General features: G+C 40.0%; 7 non-coding genes across 7 annotated transcripts; 3 read left to right on the top strand and 4 right to left on the bottom strand.

The window, feature by feature from the left end:
- Positions 1-1418: 1418 nt before the first annotated feature.
- On the top strand, positions 1419-1492 carry TRNAI-AAU (transfer RNA isoleucine (anticodon AAU)). The gene has a single exon. It is a non-coding gene; the product is annotated as a tRNA-Ile (tRNA).
- A 2828-nt stretch (positions 1493-4320) lies between these two features.
- On the top strand, positions 4321-4403 carry TRNAL-UAA (transfer RNA leucine (anticodon UAA)). The gene has a single exon. It is a non-coding gene; the product is annotated as a tRNA-Leu (tRNA).
- Positions 4404-9656: 5253 nt separating this feature from the next.
- TRNAR-ACG (transfer RNA arginine (anticodon ACG)) lies at positions 9657-9729 on the bottom strand. Its single transcript has one exon. It is a non-coding gene; the product is annotated as a tRNA-Arg (tRNA).
- A 1443-nt stretch (positions 9730-11172) lies between these two features.
- TRNAS-CGA (transfer RNA serine (anticodon CGA)) lies at positions 11173-11255 on the bottom strand. The gene has a single exon. It is a non-coding gene; the product is annotated as a tRNA-Ser (tRNA).
- A 4111-nt stretch (positions 11256-15366) lies between these two features.
- On the bottom strand, positions 15367-15439 carry TRNAV-CAC (transfer RNA valine (anticodon CAC)). Its single transcript has one exon. It is a non-coding gene; the product is annotated as a tRNA-Val (tRNA).
- A 3408-nt stretch (positions 15440-18847) lies between these two features.
- Positions 18848-18921, top strand: TRNAI-AAU (transfer RNA isoleucine (anticodon AAU)). The gene has a single exon. It is a non-coding gene; the product is annotated as a tRNA-Ile (tRNA).
- A 2938-nt stretch (positions 18922-21859) lies between these two features.
- On the bottom strand, positions 21860-21933 carry TRNAT-AGU (transfer RNA threonine (anticodon AGU)). Its single transcript has one exon. It is a non-coding gene; the product is annotated as a tRNA-Thr (tRNA).
- Positions 21934-22388: the final 455 nt, after the last annotated feature.

The following is a 22388-nucleotide window of genomic DNA, read 5'->3' as shown; positions in this document are numbered from 1 at the left end:
GATTTTCTCCTCTCTTGCCCCCTGATCTCCCTCCCCACAGGCCCTCAGTCTCCCTGCCTGTGCCTCAGTCTCTTCTTTCCTTCAGTCACCACTTCTTTCTACCTCAGGACCCCCTCTTCCTCTCTCTGCCCTCAGCACACTTTCAGTCCCCCTCAGTTGCCCCAACACTCAGTCTGTCCCTCTCTTTGTTTCTCGCTTCTCTTTCAGTCTTCTCTCTATTTCAGTCTCTCTCTCGTTTAGTCTCGCCATGTCTATTTTCCAGTGTCCCCCTTTTTCTGCCCATCATCAACCCCCCCACCAACCCTCTGACCCACAATCTCACCACGTTCCTTAGAGTCCTTAGAACACTTTGAGTATCTCAGGCTTGCTCCTGCTGTTCTCACTGTGGATTCCTCTTTCTCCATAAACCCTCATGTCGTGCTCCCTCACCTCAGCCAGATCTCTATTCAAAGGTCAGATAGGTCTTCCATGGTCAGCTCTTTACAAATTGTCAAACCTGTAGGTCTCCTTTATTCTTTACTCTTCTTCATAGCAACATCACTATCAGAAGTATACATATTTTATTTATTTATATGGTTCATCATCTGTCTCCCAGACTAGAAGGTAAGCTCCATGGGGCTATGGATTTTCATCTCTTTTGTCCATTGCTAAATGTTGGGTCCTTACTACAGGGTACATAGTGGGCAATCAATAAATGTTTGTTGAGTGAATGACTAATCCATCAACTAATGTTGCTGGTTCTACTCTAAAAATTTATCCAGAATCCAACAACTTCTCCCCACCTCCAGCGCTCTCACTTTCTTCTAGCCACCATCATCTCTGACTTGGACTATCAACAATCCTCTTAGCTTTATCTCTATCTTCAAAATGGACATATTTTACTTCTGGACAATGCACCCTTTTCAATGGTTAAAGCAGATGTACAAGGTATGTTTGATGGGTCACAAGACAGGCTGTTCTGGTTAGCATAAAGTTCACACCAAATCATGTATAAGTCATAATGACTTCCCCATATTGCAATATGTGAGGTGGCAACCTTGTCTGGGTTTGGTTTCAGGGTAATGCTTGCCTGGTAAAATGTGTTTGGAAGAGCCTCCCCCTCTTCTACTTTTTGGACGAGTTTGAGAAGGACTGGTCTTAATTCTTCTTTGAATGTTTGGTAGAATTTACCAGCGAAGCCGTCTGGTCCTAGACATTTGTTTGTTGGGAGGTTTTTGGTTACTGATTCAATCTCCTTGTTAGTAATAGGACTGTTCAGATTTTCTGTTTCATCACGATTCAGTGTCGGTAGGTTGTATATTTCTAGGAATCTATTTCTTCTAGGTTGTCCAATTTGTGGACGTATCATTTAGTTCTAGGTGGGCACAAGAATGTGAAACCTGTTATTTTATGTGAAAAGCGACAACTTCGTGTCGCATGGCCGGTTAGCTCAGTCGGTTAGAGCGTGGTGCTAATAACGCCAAGGTCGCGGGTTCGATCCCCGTACGGGCCAACCTCGGTTTTTGGCTCTTCAGTTACTAAATAATCTTCCTGCAGGCACTTATCAAATTGGAAATAACCTCGCAGACATAAAATTGGGATTAAATGTTGACTTAATTTGTTCTTCAGCAATGGCACCTACATTCCTTGTCACCACCCCCTGCTTTCCCCGCCTCCCACCCCGCCTCCCCGCCCCCGGCAAACATAGTCCCAGCAAGAAGTGAAATTTAGATGTTTCAGGTTTGACAAAGGTGCATTTTCATCACTCAATACTTGAAATACAAAACCAAAGTTCATTTAAGGAGGGAGCGATGTTGGTAAGGCACAGTCCCTTTGAAAGAGCTTATGGCTGATGTTTTCTGGGAAGGGGCTTAAGATAGACTTTCGGAGGCTAAGCGGGTTGACATATTCTACGGAAGCATGGTTATTGGGAGGAACTGCTGTTGTTTGGTTGGCACTCAAAGGTATGTTTATTGGAGTGAGTGCATCCCTGGCTGGCTCACTTTCAGAAAGCAGGGGTTGACAGTGATTGGTTGTCATGCAAAAGTATGTTCACAAAACAATTGTCATGGGTAGATTGAATTGGTTTAAATTCAGGTCTGGTGGCTACTTGTCACCACTGCTACAGGACAATCAGTCTTTTCCTAAGTTTGTGATTAGTATGTGTTCTCAATATTTTACTTTGGCATAAAGCAAAGTTAGTTGTTTAAATATCCAAGTAATGTATAATAAAAACACTGATTTTTATTATTAATGACTTTTCATTAATTTTTAATGACCTTGAGGGCATTATGCTAAGAGAAAATAAGTGAGACAGAAACAGACAAATTCTGCATGATCTCACTTACATGTGGAATCTAAAAAACAAAATCAAAATCAAGTTCACAGACACAGAGAAGAGTTTGGCTGTTGCCAGAGGCAGGGGTTGGGGGATGGGCTAAATGAATGAAAGGGGCCAAAAGGTACAAATTTCCAGTTATAAAATAAGTTATGGGGATGTAAGGTACACTACGGTAAAATAGTTAATAGCACTGTGTTGAATATTTGAAAGTTGCTAAGAGAATAAATCCTAAAAGTTTTCATCACACAAAGAAATATGTAACAATGTATAGTGATGGATGTTAACTAGACTTATTGTGGTGATCATTTTGTAGTATATACAAATATCAAATCATTACATTTTATACCTGAAATTAATATAAGGTTTATGTCAATTATACCTCAATAAAAATACTGACCAAAAAAGAATTACAATAACAGAACAATAGAAAAACTCTTGTGTATGTCTCTGTATGGGGACTCCTTTCTCTGATATGCCCTTTCTTGCACCCACTACTCACCCCTCCCAATTCAGCTCTGACCCAGACATTGACAGGCCTGGATTTCTCCCAATGTGCAAAGGCAAGAATCTCTCAGGCCATGTCTTTGCTCATTAGCACATAGTATCTAAAAAGCCAGAGACAGAACCTGGCACTGGATGGACCAATGAAATGAGTGACATATTCGTTTCTCCTGGTTTTATAAAGCAATGGAGGACATAGGTTTTTGAACTCAGTAAGCATTGTGCATTGCCAACAAGGGATGGACTCCTTCTGCATCAATGGTTTTAAGCTTGAGGAGAGTTGCCCTTAGACCTTTTGTGCTTGTATGTTACAGCTGACACAATCCTATTATCATATTATCTCATATTATATATATATGAGATAATATACATATTATCTCATATTATTGTATGGGATGCAGAACCCATAGATAGGGAGGGCCGACTGTAAGGAACTTAATCAGCCACAAATTTTGGTATCTGAGGGGGTTTCAGGAACCAATCCCTTCAGATGCAGATACCAAGTGGTGACTGTATTTATTTATTTTTGTGGCTTGCAATAGATGTTTTATGATGTTTATAAATTACTTCTATTCCAAACCCTACTTCAGGATTTAATTTCATCTCTGGTTCCAGAATCCTTCACAGACTTTCAACACAACTCCCCAAATACCCATCTGAAACCTGTTTTAATGAGTTCTTAAACAACCCAGTGTCTGGCAGCGTCTTACTGACCTGGTAGATTATGTACACCTGGCTCAGCACTTAGCACATAGTAAGTACTCAGGAAAGAAATTTCATTAGTGGAGAGTTAGAACTTCTGTTTAAAATACTTCCTTATTAAAACCAATGTCCTGTATTCAAATTCCAAATTCCATATGCTTGCACTAGGGTTTTCCAAATGTACTCCAAGAGGAACTTGTTTCGATATTAACTGTCCTCTGATTCCAAACCTGAAGCCCTTACCTGGACAATTAGATTCAGTGGGTTTGGAATGGGGCAAAACAGTGTTCTGTAGTGAGTAATAAAACATGTACGTTCCACCTTTGTAGAGTCTTGAGACATGGTTCATGAGGCTGCATTCTCACCACCTCTGTTATACCACTTCCTTTCCTCTTTGGTTTTTCTTTCCAGATCCACTAAAAGAAGTGTCTTCTCTTGAGCATAGTGAGTTGGGTCTGGAAAAGTATGTATTCCTGCAGCATCATGTGCTTTTTTTTTTTTTTTTTTTTTGTCATAATATTCCTCATCTTAATGTAAGTCCATAAGATCAGGGGTGGTTCAGTGTTTCCCTAACGCTGGTTAAAGCGTGGCACAAACTTGTGATTAGATAAACTAATAAACTAGTGAAAATAAACGTTTTCATTAGTTTTTTCCAAGAAACATTACAAGAATTTGTTTTCTCTCTTTAAAGCTTGGTCCCAGATTTCACGTGTGTAAAATTATTCATAATCCAGGGACTAGGAAGTCTAATTAATTTTAACCCAGTAATACTTGACATGTCAGGTGTGGTTCAGGCCACCGGGATGGCCGAGTGGTTAAGGCGTTGGACTTAAGATCCAATGGACGTGTGTCCGCGTGGGTTCGAACCCCACTCCCGGTAACTCCGTTTTAGCGGATGTCTTACCTGAAAATGAAAATTCCTTGTACAAGTTGGAAAATAGTCCAGCATGTAGATGTCGCTGAACTTCTTTTATCCAATCTGATAGGATCTATCTATAATTGGGTGATTTAGATAGTTTAGATATAACGCAAATATTGACATGTTTGTATCAAAATCCGCTAACTTAGTTGTTTTCTATGTGTTCCTTTTGTCCTTTGTTCCTTTCTTTTATCTTCTTCCTGTCTTTGAAATATATGAGTATTTTACATGATTTGATGATATCTCCAGCATTGCCTTATCATTTGTATGTCTAAAAAAATCATTAGTCGTTTCCCTAGGGTTTTCTATATACAGCTACAATTAATCAAAGTCCACCTTCAAATAATGTTATGCTGCTTCCAGTGCAGTGTAAGAAGCTTGTAATAATATACTCCCTCCTATAGTGTGTGTTATTGTCATAGATTTTGCTTTCATATATGCTGTAACTGTACAATACGTCACTACTACTTTTGCTTAATACAGTCTATCATTTTTAGAGTGAAAATTGGGAAAAAGTATTCCTTATATGTACCTCCATTATATGTACAGAAATGGATATTCATTCTTTTGTATTCCTTTTTCCTGAAGTTCATCTTATAACATTTCCTATTTTTCAGGTCTGATAGTAATGCACTCTTCAGTTTTTGTTTGTCTGGAAAGACCTTTATTTCTTCACTTTTGGAAAATATTTTTTGCTTGGGTTAACAGATTTTTTTTTAATTTCTTTTTTTTTAGCCTCTCATCACTTTAAAATGCCATTCCGTTATCTTCTGGTATACCTAATTTCTGATAAGTCTGCTGTTTTAGATAGATAGATTGATAGATAGGTGATAGATAGATAGATAGATAGATAGATAGATAGATAGATAGATAGATTGGAATTCTCTGACCTTGGAGCTGAGGTTTGATGTACAGGTTTCCTCTGCTATCGGAAAGTAGAGCATTCCTATAAAACCTTTCACAAGCTGAATTGGTGTGAAGTGAAGAAGCAGTTACCTTAGGACACTTCTTGCACATGGATGCACAAAATAAATGTAGGTAAAGCACAGATGCTCACAGACACAGTTCAAAGCTATAGCGGCTTGATGCTGAGATGCTGACTGTAGTTCCTGGGGGAGGAGCTTGGTGGTCCCACCCTTGCTGCTCCTGATGCACGCTGCCTCTATAATGGCTTTCTACAAAACAGGTACAAACGTAGGTCTTTCCTAAAAATGAAGTGGCAGAAAAGTGAACTTTTGAAAAGTGAGGGATATCTGTATTTCATTATCTTGGGAAAATACTCGACCATTAACTCTTCAAATATTTTTTCTGTTCTTTTCTCTTCACCTCCTGGGATTCTGATTACAAATATATTAATCAATAATTCTTCAATGCTCTTTTTTTCTTTTTTTTCTTGGTGTTTCAGCTTGGGTAGTTTTTAGGCCTACCTTCAAGTTTATCACTTCTTTTCTCAGCTCTATAGAGTCTACTAGTTAGTCTATCAAAGGCATTTGATAGACTAACTAGTAGACTAGTTAGTCTTACTGTGTGTGTGTGTTTAAATTTAACATATTTATTGGACTTTTAGTTTGCAACAATCTACTGAAATGTGTCATCTGTTTATGTGTTGGGGTAACGTGGGGACCTACTACTTTCCATTGGCATCTGAAATGGGTGCGGTCTCGAGGGACTAAGCCCGTAACCTGTGGGATCTGATGCTATCTCCAGATAAATAGTGTCAGAATTCAGTTAAACTGTAGGACACTCAGCTAGTGCTGTAGAATTGCTTGGTGGGGGGAAAACTCCCATGTAGTTGGTGGCCAGAAGTGTCAGAAGCAAAGTGTTCTTGTGTGAGTAGTGAAGGAGACACACAGGAGGAAAAACAGGTTTTTTTTCTAATGCACTTCTCAGCCACACATTCACACTTTTAGACTACTGTTTGAAAAGGGTTCTGGGCCTTTTAAACATTTATTTTCTTGTGCCAGCTGGCACCGAAATTTTGTCAGTAGGGGGTGCAGGAGAGACACAGTAGGAGGAAAGAGTTTTGCTTTCTGGTTCCAGGAGCTCCTGCAGCCGTCAGCATCTCCAGCATCCAGCTCCATTCTACTGACTTCCAAAATAGTAGAGAAAAGAAACTGGATATTCACAAATCCATTCACAAATATTTATTGACCACATCATGTGTGGTAAATATTCCAGGATGCAAAAAAGAATTAACGCTGTTTGTGGGGATCATACAAAATAAAAAACAGTGGTTTCCAGTAACTGCTGTAGCTCTCATTGCAAACTCTCAGATGGTAAAGTCATTGATTAAAGACAAAATATTCAATGATGTGCAAAGCAAATCACTGTTAATCTCATTGCATATGAGAGGGGCATTGTCATCTGATGAGAATTCTGAACTGTTTGGTGTCCAAATAATAATTTACAGTGCTTCATTCATGCCATGTGTGGAATGATTTTTCATGCAACTTTTTACATACTCCATCCAGTCTTTCCCTCTTTTCTTTGAAAACTTCCAGTGCCTGCCACCTTCAGAAACCACATCTATAAAGTAAACATCAGGCTATTAGTTCTCCACATCATACAGCAATTGAACAACTCGGGTTTGATCAAGGATCAATTCCCCAAACTGTGTTCAACAAAATGAGGGCTAACAATTTTCAAAATTATAAAACCTATGGAGATAGCTCCACCAAATTGCAATCCAGGATCTTTTGTTTACTAAGCACGCTCTTCAACCAGCCAACCCACAGAGCCCTCTTGAACAGAAAAAGAAAAACAGTAAAGAAATATAGTGTGAGAAAGTTTTCATTTTCACATACTAAGAATTGCGTTTGGAGAAGAATACAGATATTTTTTGAAGTAAAGAACAAACAAATTCTTTGGAATATGACACTGCCATGGCGTCTGCTTCAAAGAACCACATCCTTGGCAAACTGATTACACTTTACTGATGTTGCTACATCAATAACCGCAAGAAGGTGTGAGAGTTAACAAATAATATCACATAATAAGTAAGTTTAATTTTTCTAGTAGTCACATTTTAAGAAGTAAACAAGTGGAATTAATTTTAATGTTTTAACTCCTAATATTATCATTTCAACATGCAATCAATAAAAAATTAATGAGATATTGTACATTCTTTTTTTAAAAAACTAAATTTTAGAAACATGTGTTAATGGCTATTGTTTTGGACCGGGCACTTCCACAACATTCTGGGGGAAAGGAAAAAATACTCACTTCACAGTATAATCTCTGTAGATTTTTTTGGGGGGGCAGGAACGTTCCCAATATGCAGAGTTTTGAAAAAACCTAGCTTATCTCCTTTAAGTCCAAGAGTGATTTGATTATTATATCAAAGAAAGGTCTTTTTGTTTATTTGAGAGGGAGGTTGAAACGGACTTCTTTCTAAAACAAGCCTCCACCACCACCACCAAAAAAAAAGTATTCAATGAAACACGTTTATAAAAGAGAAAAACAAACCAAAAATCTTGAGAGTAGAAAAGTCGGTTATCTTTGTTGGGTAAAGCCTAGTGGAATAATACTAAAGTTGTGAGCGTCTCCATATAGATGTTCTATTTTTTTTTCTTCTACCGTGGAAGTTCCCTGTTGATGTTAGCTGGAAAGAGTGAGTAATAAAATACAACGCACTAGTCCAGTACTGCTTAAAGTATGGTTGGCGGAATAGCAGCAGAAGCATCACCTTGCTAAAAATTCATGGGCTGCATCCTAGTACCAATATAGAATCTCTGGGAGGGAGGGCGGTGAAGCCTAGAAAACTGGGCTTAATACTTTTTCTAAGCGATTCTTCTCCGCGCTAAGATTTGGGAAGTATTTACATCAGGAAGTTCCAAATCCTTTGGACCTTTCTTCTCTCCCCACCCCGCTCCCCTTTTAATTCGGTAACAGCCCAACAGATGAGGTATCAAACGAGGTCTAGACGCGTGGCAGGTTCATTCTTTCGGTTGCCGGCACCCCTCACAACGCACATTGTCCAGAGTCAATCAACTTTTGTAAGATAAATACATGAATACCAACAAATGAAAGTCTCCTTTGCATGTTTTTGTTCCTTTCCCAGCTTCACCTTGATTTCCTTCCCAGGCTCCTCCACTCGGCCCCAAGCGTCTGAAGTCACGCCCCAGGAAGACCTAGAAAGGAGATCCAGCTGTTGAAAGAGACACCACCCCCAAACTGCCACTTTCCTCTCCTCCTTTGACACCGTCGCCCTCTTCTTGTCTGTTTAACTTTTGTCTAGGATCGCTTACAACTCGGAACACTTTCTTAGTCTCTGTCTTCGGCGGTGAGGCTGCCGCGCTCTTCTAGTTGAGATCCGGAGCTGGGCGATGAGATAAGAGTCTGAATAGCTTTCTCGGGTGTCAGGGCAGATCTTTGCCAAGATCGCTGAATTGAGGGCCTAAGGGGGACGCTATGATTTCGTTTGTCCACAGAAGTGGCTTTCCTGCTTCAGTTTCTCCAGCTGATGTCCCTTCTTTTTCCTCTAGGACCGATGCTCAGAGACAGAAAGTGTGCAGGGGAAGAGCCTGAAGAGTGAGAGCCCTGCCCAACGGGGGAAAAATTAATGAAGAAAATACTGGTCAGACTTTGTTTCTTTTCTTTGACACTTCTTTGATCTTTAAAAACTAAGATATACTTCACAGTCTATAATATTCACATAAAAGTGTACAATTCAGTGTTTTTGAGTATATTCCCAGAGTTGTGCAACCATCGCCATTATCGAGTTTCAAAACATTTCCATCACCCGCAAACCAACTCTGTACCCTTTCCTCAGCCCTTGGCAACTACTACTGCCGCTATGGATTTGCCTATTCCGGACATTGCATATAAATGGAATCATACAACATAAGGCTTTTTGTGTCTGGCTTCTTTCATTTAACATGAAGTCTTCAAGTTTCATTCATGTTGTAGCATGTATCAGAAATTCATTCCTTTTTATGGTCAAATAATATTCCGTATTTAATTTTTTAAAGTTGTCTTTCTAAAGACCTTTCTGTCAACTCCCCTTCTCAGTATCATTAAAAGAAACGAGATTAAAAGGACATTTCAGAAGAGAGACAACCTACGCATCCATTCAGACTTAACGGACAGCCAAAATTGCACTGTGTGGCGGGCCCCATGCAAGGCGAAGAACCAGATCGAAGGACGTTAAGAATTTGTTATCAATTTGAAAAATGTACACAGAGACATATTTTTTCCTAAAAGACAAGGGCAAGTCGAGCCAGCCAGGAGTCGAACCTAGAATCTTCTGATCCGTAGTCAGACGCGTTATCCATTGCGCCACTGGCCCACCTTGTTATAAGCCTGTCTATTACTCATTATTCACTAGACTCATTGAGAAAACGGTTGATTCATGACACAGATGGAAGTTAGTTGTACAAGAAAGACCTATGGATTCTACTAAAACTGATTGGTTATCCTCGGGGTCAATTTGTATAAGTTACATTCACTTAAAATATTTATAATTATGAAAGAATTTTCTGCCTTGGAGCATCATGTATGTGATAGAACGACTGTGGTTAGCATTTTCCCCCCATTTATGTGCGTGATTGTCTGTATTGTTTCTACTTATGAACGCTTCTTTAACAGTCGGTTCATCTGTCCATTCATCAAGTCATTTCATTTTCCTTTGGCACTTACTGATGTTGAGTATGGGTCAAAAATTAGTGATCCATTTAATTTTCAATTTTGATATAGTGAAAGAGAAAGTGGAATAAAACACATTCTTGAGGTATTAATCATATTTTTCAATCTCACTCTCCAAAGAGCTGAAACTCTTTACACAGGAAATAATTTCAGACTCTAAGCAGCAGAAAAACATTCCGAAGCACCCACCCTCCCAAATTAGGCGAAATGGGGGTAATAATTTAATAAAGGTAAACACTTTAAGAACCAAATTCATATAGGAACTTAGAAGTTCAGAGTTAATATAATTATAAAATTAGAGAATACCAGTATCATTACATAAATTGGCTAGTTATATTTAAGGGCTCAATGTAGGCGAAATAGGTATGTGGAGATACAAAAGTGTTTATAAGTGAGGGCAGTTCTTTGAGCGAGAAGTACAATAGTTTGGGTCCGAGTGCAGTCACGGTGCCCACAGCCTTTATCCGTACTCTTCCCTCGTTAGATTTATTGCGTTGGCGCAAGTTGTGCATCTTCTCTTTGCCTCGGTTTCCTCATTTCTATAGTACAATGTTTTAAAGAGCGCTCACACACACACACACACACACACACACACACACACAGAGATATTTATGATCCTAGACCTTCATGGTTCTCACTAGACTGTTTTGTTTTGTTTAAATACCAGAGAACTCTTTAAGGAAGCTACCTGCATCGCCATTAACAGAGCGGGGAATTTTATTACAGATTTTTTAAAACAGAATTTCTTGTTTCTCTTTGCCTTTGGGACCTGCTGCTACTTTTAGATTTAACAGAATGGATACAAAACAAGCAGCTGTTTTGAGCGTTCACTAAGTCTCAGGCTTCCCGGGTACTGAGGGGTAGCTGCAGATAGTTGGGCTGAAGGAAGCCCCGCCCCCGCGCTCAAGTGATTCACAGGTGCCCGCCCAGTTTGGGGGAGGATGGAAGAGCCAAAATACTGAGAGTGTACTAGGGACGAGACGGAAAACTGCCTTCTTACTCCTCAGTTTGTTTATGTAATAAGACGAAGATTGAGAAGCACACTGAGAAAGTCATTTCGTAATTTGAGTGGAAAAGCACTGAGAAACGCTGTGAGCAGGATTTGAACCTGCGCGGGGATAACCCCATTGGATTTCGAGTCCAACGCCTTAACCACTCGGCCATCACAGCTTGAATCCCTATCCCCTATTTAGGAATCTAAAAAGACCATACAGGTCCCTGATTTATAATCCTGCTTACCAATTCTGGCCATCCTTGCTTATTTGGCATGTTTACTTTAAGCAGTACGTGAAAGGAGATCACTTCTCAAGTCCCCTCATCAGATCTCTCCGCTCAGCCTCATCCAACTTGTCCCCATCCTGCCAGGCTCCAGGCTGCGAAATCTCACCTCCTTGAGAGAAGGCAATATTCCAGCAACACAAGAATCCTTGATTTTCTAAAATTTTCTACAGTCTTCATGGATTGCCTGGTTTAGCTTCATACTTGGCATTGAATGAAGTAAGAGTTGTATTAAGTGTGTCTACGATTCTGCTCATTTGTGTTCTCCACAAATACACTATGCCTTACTGCTAGGAGGACAATGTGGCAGGATCTACCAATATTTCAAATGCATATACTCTTTGATACAGCATTTCCACAAATGTAAAACATAGACTTGAACACATGAGAAATTATATTGTGTTCTAACTTATTCTCTGCAGGATTAACTGTAATGGTAAGATTGAGAAAAACCTAGTTAGTCAGAACTATTAATTAGATAAATTATGGCACAACTACACAGTGAAATGCTATGCATATTTAAAACAAATTGATAAAGATCACTATGTACATACATATGCTATAAAGTAGAAGCAAGGTTCAGAGCAATCTCTATAGAATGATACTATTGGAGATATATTTGTGTTAGATTGTATATGCATTTTACAAAAACAAAACAAAGCAAAAAAAAAAAAAAAAACTCTCAAGGATAATCAGTAAACTCACAACAAAGTTCCCAGTTGAGGGGCTGGAGACTAAGGAGGTGGAATTCTTTGGAAGCAGGAGGAAGAAATTTACTGCATGTCACATTAGACTTTAGATGTTACCTATTTAAAAAATCAAATAAAGGCTCAAGAAAACAGTATAAATGAGGAAGTGGAGGAGAAAAGTTTTCTTACCAGAGTTCTCCTCTGGAATGGTGACTAGCCCTTCCTTTCTGGAACTCAGCAATAGTCAGCACTCTGAAGGAGGCCTCACTTCGAGCCTCAGAAGGAGCTAATCACACAAATAAGATTTGAAGCCACTCAGGAAGCCTGAGGCAAAAAGGCAAGAAGGTTCTGGAATGCTGTCCAAGTCTAGCCCTGGACACACAGGGCACGGGAGACCTGGGAGTCTCTAGGAGAATCACCTGATCCAAGATCAAACGATTCTGGAATGTTCTTCAGACACTGAATTGGATCTTCCATTTGTGAGCAACCAGGACCAGCTCAGTAGGTCAGACCCACCATCTTCACACCCTGACTTCAAAGCCCTTGATTTGCTCTAGGATGTTCTGAAGGAAGTGGAAGAATTAGCAGAATTTAAATAGCTTAAACTTCCTCCTTTGGGTCTAGAAATACAACTTTAAAAGTTGTTTTTGTGTGTGTCTTGTTTTGTTGATTTGTTTTTTGCAGAGAAAAGAGCATAGCTCTCTTTTTATTTTCTGTCTTGACCAGAGTGTAGTTCTTACAGCGGACAGTGCCCAGGAGTTGTTTTCACGGGAAATCCTTCACTCACTTCATAAGTGAGTGAAGTGACTCTATAAATCTCCAGTTTCCTGTCCCCAGTTTTGTCATGTAAACAGTGCACAGTTCTGGAGGTTTTATAGCTCTTCCAACAGAACACTTTGGAGAATTAAATAATCTTGGGGTGAAGACTGTGAAATCCACTTACAAATGAAAAAGCTCTTTTGAAATTTTTGTGTTTTTTTCTCAGCTAGATCTTGATTTTCTTCCTAGTACTTCTACACTACTAAGGAATTCACCCCCAAGTAGAGGTGGGGACAGAAAAAGGAGGTTGTTTAAAATAACGTCGTCCAAAAGCAGTCACTGTTCATCCCGTCCTCCCTGTGTCCACCTTGGGAGTTTAACTTTTGTCAGGGATTCTTTTCAGTTCTAAATGGTACCACATTCTTCTACACATCAACATTCCCCCAGGAGATGTTCTTTCTCTTTCCTCCTGGATTGACGCCTGCGGACTGGTATTTTCTTTAAAGCATCTTTGATTTTAAAATTTGTCCAAGCGTCTTTCTCAGTCAACTTCCTTTCTCAATTTCAGGAAGAAATGGGAGGTAGAAAGATATCTTAGAAAATGCCTCCTTTGATGGCTACGAAGACTCTTTCAGACTCAACTGACAGTCAGGACTGTATGGTGGGGCAGCACTTCTGGATGTGAAGGATCAGTTCAGGATAATTTCCTTTCAAAATGTTTTAATAATTGGTTTCAACATCACCCATTGGCCACTGGCCTCCCTGCACAAAAAGTCAATATCAACTTATACTTGACTAAACATAGTTGAAGTCAGAAAAGGAAATGGATGTTTTGGTGATTGCTATAGACTGAACGTGCCTCTCTCCCCCAAATTACATTGAGACCATCTCAGTCCCCAATGAGATGGTATTTGGAGGTGGGGGCTTTAGGTCATGAGGATGGAGTCCTCATGAGTGGGATTAGGTCCTCATAAAAGAGATGTCAGAGAGCTCTTTCACCCTTTCCTTCATCTGAGGACAGTGAGAAGACTGTTGTCTATGAGACAGGGAGCCAGGAAGCAAACTTTCACCAGACTGAGAATCGACACTAGTCTCCGGAACCGTGAGAAATAAATGTTTGTCCTTTAAGCCACCTGGTCTATGGTATTTTTGTTACAGCAGCCCATATGGACTAAAACTGGGATAGAGATGCAAATGAGGCGCACAGGACTGAGCCAGTTCTGGAAAGGTAGGCCCATTCACTTGTGATCAGTTTGCACAATATACATTTGCCTACAGTGTTCATATTTAAAACAACAAAAATCAGCTTTCAACTTTAGAACATATGGTAAGGTGGTGAAGGTCTCTGTAGACTAATTTATAACATATGATTGAAAAGCTGATATACCCCTGAGGTAGGGTAGGTAAGATGTACTGTTGGATCAGCCAGCTGAAGGCTCACTGCTTCTGATGGTCTTTCTGACTGGGTACAGAGAAAATAGCACTAACCATATCAGGAGCTGCATACCAGGGCCAGGGCATGTGTTAATTTTCTCCATTAATAAAAGAACATCTGGAATAGCAGATGCAATGGAAATAATCACTTGACTAGATCTACAATAACTGTCATTTTCCACAACCCATTTACCTTCTACAGTTGAGTAAGTGAGTTGAATAGAAATTTGGTGAATCTCTGTCCCTGTATCTTTCAAGTTTTCGATGTTGGCACTAACCTCTAAAATCGGTCCAGGAATAACAGTATTGTGTTTTGTGTAATTATTTTCACAGAGGAATTTCTGGTGGCCTCTAATTGGCCTTCACTCCATTAGTCATGGAAATGATATAGAGATTCTCTCTGGAATTGGGAAAGTAACCACAGGGTGGGCTCAGGGATCCACTGTGTCCACAGTGAAATGGACAGGAGGCAAAACTTCATTGGTTGCCTGACCTTCATGAGTACCTACTGCCTGGCGGACAGCAATGATGTTTTTTATCTCTAGCAAGTAATGCCGGTTCCGAGCCATTGTCTAGTAATTCCTGAAAAGTCTGATTTTTTCCTTTTCCCTAATGCACAATCACTTTGGTACATGAGCGCAGGTCCCTTTAGGAAAGGCTAGGAGGAAGAATAACATTATACGTTTTTGGCAATGTGCCGGTGGACTTTCTCAAGGGGAAACAGAATTCTCTGCATTCAAAACTGGCTTGAGTCTGGGAGACTTTTCTGCTACAGATCAGGTCCAAGATCAAGCTGCCGTCAGGGTCAGTTCCTGGAGAAGCCTCTTTTCGTAGAAATCCAAATTCCGAAGAGAGCAACCATTTCCGCGGCGCCGGCTCATCTCCTCTGATATTTTCCCAGGGACCCTCACAGGCCTCGTCGGAACCCAGCAGAGGAGAGAAGGGAGAAAGGGAAAAACTGCCCCGTGTGAACAGCGAAACCATGCATCGGCGCGGGACTCTCAGGATAATTTCTTCCTTCAAACAAAGGGTAAGTGCGAAGATTTGTGGGGTTTGTTATTTTTTAATATAAGCAAGTTGAAATCAAGTAGAAGTACATAAGATAATCAGGAAAAAAAACTTGTTTCCGCCCGGTTTTGAACCGGGGACCTCTCGCGTGTGAAGCGAACGTGATAACCACTACACCACAGAAACACCTGCTAACTGTTGCTCCAGCCCTTATACATAAGTGAGTATGTATACTCAGTTTTGCCTGTATAGCCCGGGTTTACTCACTTCATGCCTTTTGAAGAAATATTCATTGTTGCAAAACATTTCTCTCCCCTTTCCTCCATTTATGAAAACAAAAACAAAAACCTTTCATAATCCCAATTCTTGAATAAATTCCAGGCTTGGAAAGCTAAGGCAGCATCCTGGAGAATTTTTTTTTTTTTGGTGAATTAAGGATATGAGTTTGTTGTTGTTTGTTTGTTTGTTTTATTTTACTTTTTTTTGTTTGTTTTTTAAAGCTCTGATGCTTGCATTCAGACTCCACTTCTCTCCATAATATGCTGGTGTTACGGAATGAGAATTCTGCAGCCTACAGTTTCCAAGACAGAATTTAAGGTACCCTTTTGAGGCCCCACTGGGAGTGATTTTTCATGCAGTCTTTTATATGAACGAATCCTTCCACCTCAGCATTTCTATACAAAACACCCCACTGTCATCTCCTGACCTCAGGATCCTCATTTCCTAGCTGACAACAGGTTCACAATTTTCTCCATCATTTAACTTCTAAAAATCTCTGCTTTATCAAGCTGTCTTCAACATTGCTGGTGATATTATTCTCCAAAATTACAAAAAGCAAGAGATAGGATTCCAAACAGGATATTCTGTTTAAGCAGATGTGCTGACATATGGAAGATACGTGCCCATATATGGAAGTTTTCCATGGCGCATAGTATAAGTGCTTTCACCAGATAATGTTGCTAATCTGTCCTAATCATTTGTGTAGAAAATACACCTGCATCAGATGCAAAAGACTGAAGAAGATCTTTCTTAAAGTAAAATGAAGATACCGCTTCTGTGGAGAAGACCATCTCCACTGTTAGACAACTAATCAGAAGTCATGGTGGTATTGGATTTTAAGCTCTGGGAAGATGAGGAAGGTATCATGTGTGGCTTTGGGACCATTATATTGGTAGTTCTCAATAAACATTTGTCAAATCAGGGGACAATATTCGAGGTAACTTTCTGAAATGTATCCAAATTCCATGTGACATTCTTTTGCCCTGCACGTGCCCAGCAGTATCACCTGGAAGTCTAAGTAAAATCTGGCTACATACCTGCAGGTGGTCACTCGTTTCACTTCTTGAAGTTTTCACGGTATCGTATGGATATTATATCTCACTTCTTCCAACTTCAATATAAGAACAAAACTGGCTATTTTAAAATGTCAGTTGAATAAATGACATGTGATATAAGGATTACCTGAAACAATATGAAAAGCAACTGGCAACATGGTTAATTTCCTTATTGAGAGAGATTAGTCTGTTGCTATACATTTTAAAGGAAATAGTTTCAAGGAATGACAAAAGTACTTTTGGCACAGACATTTGGAAATATTTTAAAAATACAAAGCACTGAGTTCCATTTTGGTTAAGTTGTAGGAAGTTGCAAGTGTGTGTCCCTCTCAACCTACTAACTAAAGCAAAGCCATAAGCTTAAGGGGAGTAGATTTTCTGAACCCACCAGGAGCTGAGGATACTAAAGAATCAACATAAACTAAATTCTAGAAAGAGGCCTTCAGAGGAGAAAAGAAGCCTCTGGCTGTCCTTATTCCTGGCAGATGGGCAGCGGGCACAGAGGAGGAAAAACCTGTGAAGACCAGATTAGGAGAAACCAGAAGAAACTTAGACATTTTTAAGGTTTGCTTGTGGGCTTGCTTGACCCAAACAGAATTTCAAGTAGCCAAAACCAGTTCTGATTGTCTCTGATGAGGAGAGTAGGTCAAAAGGGGGTGAGGGAAAAGGCTAGAAAGTGGAAATACCCACTGAGGCACTCTCAAGTTCAAAACATTCTGAAGTTGGGGAGCACGGCAGGAAAACTAAGAGCAAACAGCACTTTGTGTTTCAGCTGCCAACAGCCAGGACTGGAGAGCTGAGAGAAATCTCTCCAAGGCTTACTGAATGGAGAGAGATCTCACAGCCAAAGAAACCTGGGGGACGACAGGAGAGAAAAGAGAATGCCCAGTCACCCAAACAGCTGACATTCTGGCTGTTAAGCAGAGAGAGGTTTCTCAAGGTTTGGAAATCCGGGAGAGTGGCAGTAAAACACAAAGGGAGGGGGAAAGACTACAGATAAAGTACTGTAGTAAAAAAATTTTTTTAATAAAAATAAATAAATACATACAATTAAATTTTAAAAATTGGTTTTTCCACACACTTTCCACCGAATTTTTACTAGAGGACAAAGAAAATGAAGACAGCTACTAGTTCATATGGTGGATGCTGATACAAAGTTAAAGAAATGTACTAAAGATAAGAAATACCATCTTACAGCTTTTTAAACAATTAAAAACAAAATTTATAAATTGCATAATGTAAAACAAGTAAATGAATAGTTAACTTGCCTCATTAAAAGAAATAGCTCTCTTTCGAATAGTCTTTCAAATCTTACTCGATATACTATATATATATAAAACGAGTCAATTAACTTCAGATGCAGAAAAAATAGAAAAAAAGAGAGAGAGAGAGAGAGGGTTGTAGGGTCCAACAGAGAAAAGAAAGCAAGCAGAAATTCGCTGCTCTACTGGTCCCTGACATCGTTGACACCCGCTTGCAGGTTGAGCTTGCAGGCTCAAAAGGGCAAAGGTTTCCCAACTCCTTCCTCTGAGTTGCCTGACCTTGGCTTCAGTTCCCCTACTCCTCTCAGATTCCGGTGTTTCTCCCTGGTCCGGAACAAGGCCCTGACTCCGGACTCGCTGTGGTCTCGACTTCCCTTGTCATAGATTTGGTGATCTGGGGGGCATGGGGAGGGGTCAGAGGTTCAGGAGGGGGGCGGTCTTCACAGTCCTTTTACCTCAGTCCTCAGCCCTGCACTCGGGCGCCACCAAGTGGTCTATGGCTGACATTGCAGCGTAAGGTCCCTGTCTTACTCCGCTCCGGACGAACGGCTACAGATTTAGCTTAAAGGCGACTGCGGAACCACCCTGAAGCCAAGCGGCTAAAGGCCTCTGGGAAGAGATGACCCACCCGGTATGACCTCCAAGAGCCGAGAATCCGCACCCCGTGCGCGGAAGCCGAGTCCACCAAGCCCTGCTCTGTGCTCCGTGATCCGCCCGCCACCATCTCAGGCTTGCAGGGGCTTCACGTTTCCCGAGGCCTTCTGGGAATAGTTTCAAGGAGGTAGTTGCTCCCGGACATTGATCTGAGTCTTCCTCGGTCGGTTTGAGAAAGACTGAGTTTTCCTGGGGAGAAGCACGGTTCATCCGTGCAGGCAACTGGGATTTGTCTTTTCCTTTTTGATAGAAAAAAGAACATTTTTAAAAACATTTTACAAAGACCGCCGACTTTAATTAGGTATAACTTTAAAACACGTTAGTAAAGGCGCGTGCCTCGGGGTGGCCGGTTAGCTCAGTTGGTTAGAGCGTGGTGCTAATAACGCCAAGGTCGCGGGTTCGATCCCCGTACGGGCCAATACCCTTCACGTTCATTTTCTTGTCCCCGTCCTACCTATAGGCCATATGACCGGTGGAAATTGCACCCGTACATCCAATTACAGACAGTCCTAATATCACTACCACTGAACGATTTGATTGTGTGTATTTCTTTTTAAAGAAATAAAGTACCAGAGTCAGGATAGAGAGCTTTTAAAGAAAATTGAATGAGGTAAGGTGGATGTATTTAGGGGAAGAGGAAACTGGGAGAATGAGAAAATGTCTTGCATCATTCTGGAAAAAACTTCAGGCAATAATGCTTTGATATAGTTTATACTTCTGAAATGTAAAAACATCATTCCTCTTCATGGCAAGTTGCTCACTTGGTTAGGGTATTTATTGTTTTTATAATGTCAAGGTCGCTGATTCGATTCCTCTTGAAGTATATGCCTCGTGGTATTTCGGTTTTCTTCTTCTCAATGTGGGAATATCTCAGGCTTGTGGCGTAGCCTCAGACCAGCAACCGCGAATGCTCTGCGGTAAAATGGAGCAATGGTGAGACTTTGGGTTTATTTGACCGTTACCTCGGTGCTGCAAGTTAAGAAGCCATTTACAGCTCGTCTAAATTTTTTTCAAACGTTTATCATAAAAGCGTTGGATTTAAGATTTGAATCCAAAATGAAAACGGGGTGCGCAGTGGGGGATAGGAGGGCAAGAGCCCCTGGGGCCGCTGTCAGTCTAAGTACCTCACTCTCCCTGTCTGTCCTTTTCTTCAAGTCTGGCGCCTGGGTCTCCGTGTGCCCAGCACGAGCCTCCTCCCGTTTCTCCCCTCGACCCTTGCACTGTCCCTCAGACTCCCAGCATATTTTTACTCTTTCTCTCGTTTAAATGTACGGGGTTACTTTGAAAATGACATACACGATATTGATTAAATAATGACATAAGTAATGTCTCAAGCACAGTGCCAGGGACATAGTGAGTGCTCAATAAATCCAAGAAGGTAAGGCCTTGCTGTGCTTTGGTCAGTGCTGCATCCTTCATGTCAAGTACTGTGACTGGCTCAAAGCCAGCGCCTGAAAAAATGTTTTTAATTAATAAAGGGCATCCACTGTTTCATTGCATATTAAATAATATACTTACAGATTTTAAGTATGAGAAGGCCTCGACAGGTTATTGCTAACTTTGAAGATGAAGGCAGCCACCAGCCATGGAATGTGGACATTCACTAGAAACTGAGAATGACCGCTAGCTGACAGCCTTCAAGGAATGGGAAATTCCTAGAGATTTATCAGTACCCACTGTTCATAACATATTTCTATTTGTCAGAGTCCTGGTGTTGTTTTGCCTGATATTAGACAACATCAGTAGAATACAATGAGCCATAATTTCAGTTATCTTTCTGAATGTTAACTTGGTACACTTTGAATCTAACATCTAGGCAACTGGCTTTCAGTTGAGGATTTACATTACTTACCTGTGAAACCTTATTAATATATAAATGTGTAGGACCTACTCCAGACTTATTGAATCTCTCTGCTTGATATTGTTGATATATTGTTTATATATTCTTATTACATGGTTTGGATATTCATGGCATATTGTGTCTCAGAATTATTATATGTTATGTATCAAGATTTTTTTCTCTGTAAAGATTATGTTCATTCACATTTATAAATTAGATGCACTGTTTTCTGTCTTCTTTGAAAATATGGTTGATTGTTATGTCTACAGAGATTTTTGCCTAAAATTTATTTTGGAATGGCTCTGTTATTCCTTGCTATTCTTTTTCCAAAATTCCTTGTTAGTGGCATTAGTCTTGTTATAAACTCTCATCAGATCTTTCACTTCAGAAAGGCTAGTTAGTAAAATTTGTTATTTAGATTCCAGGCTGATAGGGTCTAAAGTTGTCTCTGGGGATTAATCTTTGCCCTTCCTGGTGGGGGGGGGACTTTTAAAATGTATTATGTCCTTTGTATGTCCCACTTTATAGGCAAATAGGGAAAGTGAAGTGAGCTTTTCTTGTATCTGCTTCTTCTCTTTTGTCTTCAGCTCACAATAGTCCTTATGCCAAAGTGGTATATTTTAGGGTGGCATAGTCTGCTACCCTTCATGACTACCTTTTTTGCTCACATTCCTTGGGAAGTAGATGGGGAAGAACTCTATGGATAAACTGAGGAAAATGAAACCAGGTTTCCAGTGAAGTATAAACAGGATTTCAGGCATAGTGCAGGACTATTTCTACTAAAGTGAAAAGACAGTGACTCTGGTGGAACTCCAGTCATAATCTTTGAAATTTCTCTAGATAAAAGGGAAAAGCCCAATGTATAGGCCAGTGCTACACAGTGTACATTTTAGCTATAAACTACAATGTCACTTAAGATTCAAGAAAGTGGTAATCTACTTGTGATTTATTTCCTCAAAATGTCATTGAGCTCCAATTTTCCCCCTGTGCACTCAGTAAGTTCTCCTGATGCACAAACAAATACAGTTCCTAGGGCTGCACAAAACCAAAATGATGAGGGTCTACATTTGACATTGCTCTCTTGTTCTCAAAAATAAAAATGAGTCTGATTCCAACTAAATGTCGTGGCTTATTAATTCTTTGCCTGACACTGATAACCAAACTCCATCATTTAGCTGACTATGTTGGATGTCACAGTTTAAGAGAGCTGAGACTGAACTTCCAAGACAGAATTTGAAATCTTACTCTCTATCAGGTACTGGAAGATAATTTGTGCTCAATTCATATACCAATCATTAGCAAATCCATCACTTTCTATGAATTACAGGAAACTTATTCACTTTTCCCTTCATCACAACTCTTCATATTGTGAAGGTATTATCTGGAAGAAGACTCTCCACAATTGGAATAACAATTCAATACAGACTTTACCAGTAATATAAATTCCTCAATGCATCTCCAGCATGTTTAGTGGCAACTACACTGTTGAAATACAAAAACCGAAAGGGAAAGGGAAAGGCCCCGCTGGGATTCGAACCCAGGATCTCCTGTTTACTAGACAGGCGCTTTGACCAGCTAAGCCACAGGGCCCCATCTCAAACTATGCTTCGATTATATCACATTTGTAACATTTTCTGTGAAATGTAGCATTTTGCCAGAAACGTACTTGATTTTGTGACAAAGAGAACGCACCTGTATTTCTGAACTATATTTCTACACTAAAGCAGAAACTTCAACATTAAAAAATAAAAATGCATTCTTCAGCGCGAGGTTTTAAAAATTATTTTAAATTGAAGTGAAATTCCTATTTCATGGTGACTATCGCCCTCTAGAGGAAATATTGGTATTGCAACACATTTAAAATTTTTCTCCGTTAATTCATTTTGTCAACAAATGTGGTCACTACTGTATTTCAGGTAGTTTTCTAGGTACTGGAGATAAAGCAGAGAGCCAACCAAACGAAAACGTCTTCATCTATAGGATTTGTATTCTAGAAGCAGGAAAATAAAGCAAGTTTTAAAAATTTCTCCCTCCAACCCTCCCCC

This window comes from Pseudorca crassidens, chromosome 10, assembly GCF_039906515.1.
Source record: "Pseudorca crassidens isolate mPseCra1 chromosome 10, mPseCra1.hap1, whole genome shotgun sequence".
Classification (NCBI taxonomy): domain Eukaryota; kingdom Metazoa; phylum Chordata; class Mammalia; order Artiodactyla; family Delphinidae; genus Pseudorca; species Pseudorca crassidens.
The sequence above is the reverse complement of the archived record's forward strand: the minus strand, read 5'-3'. Positions and strand labels throughout refer to the sequence as shown.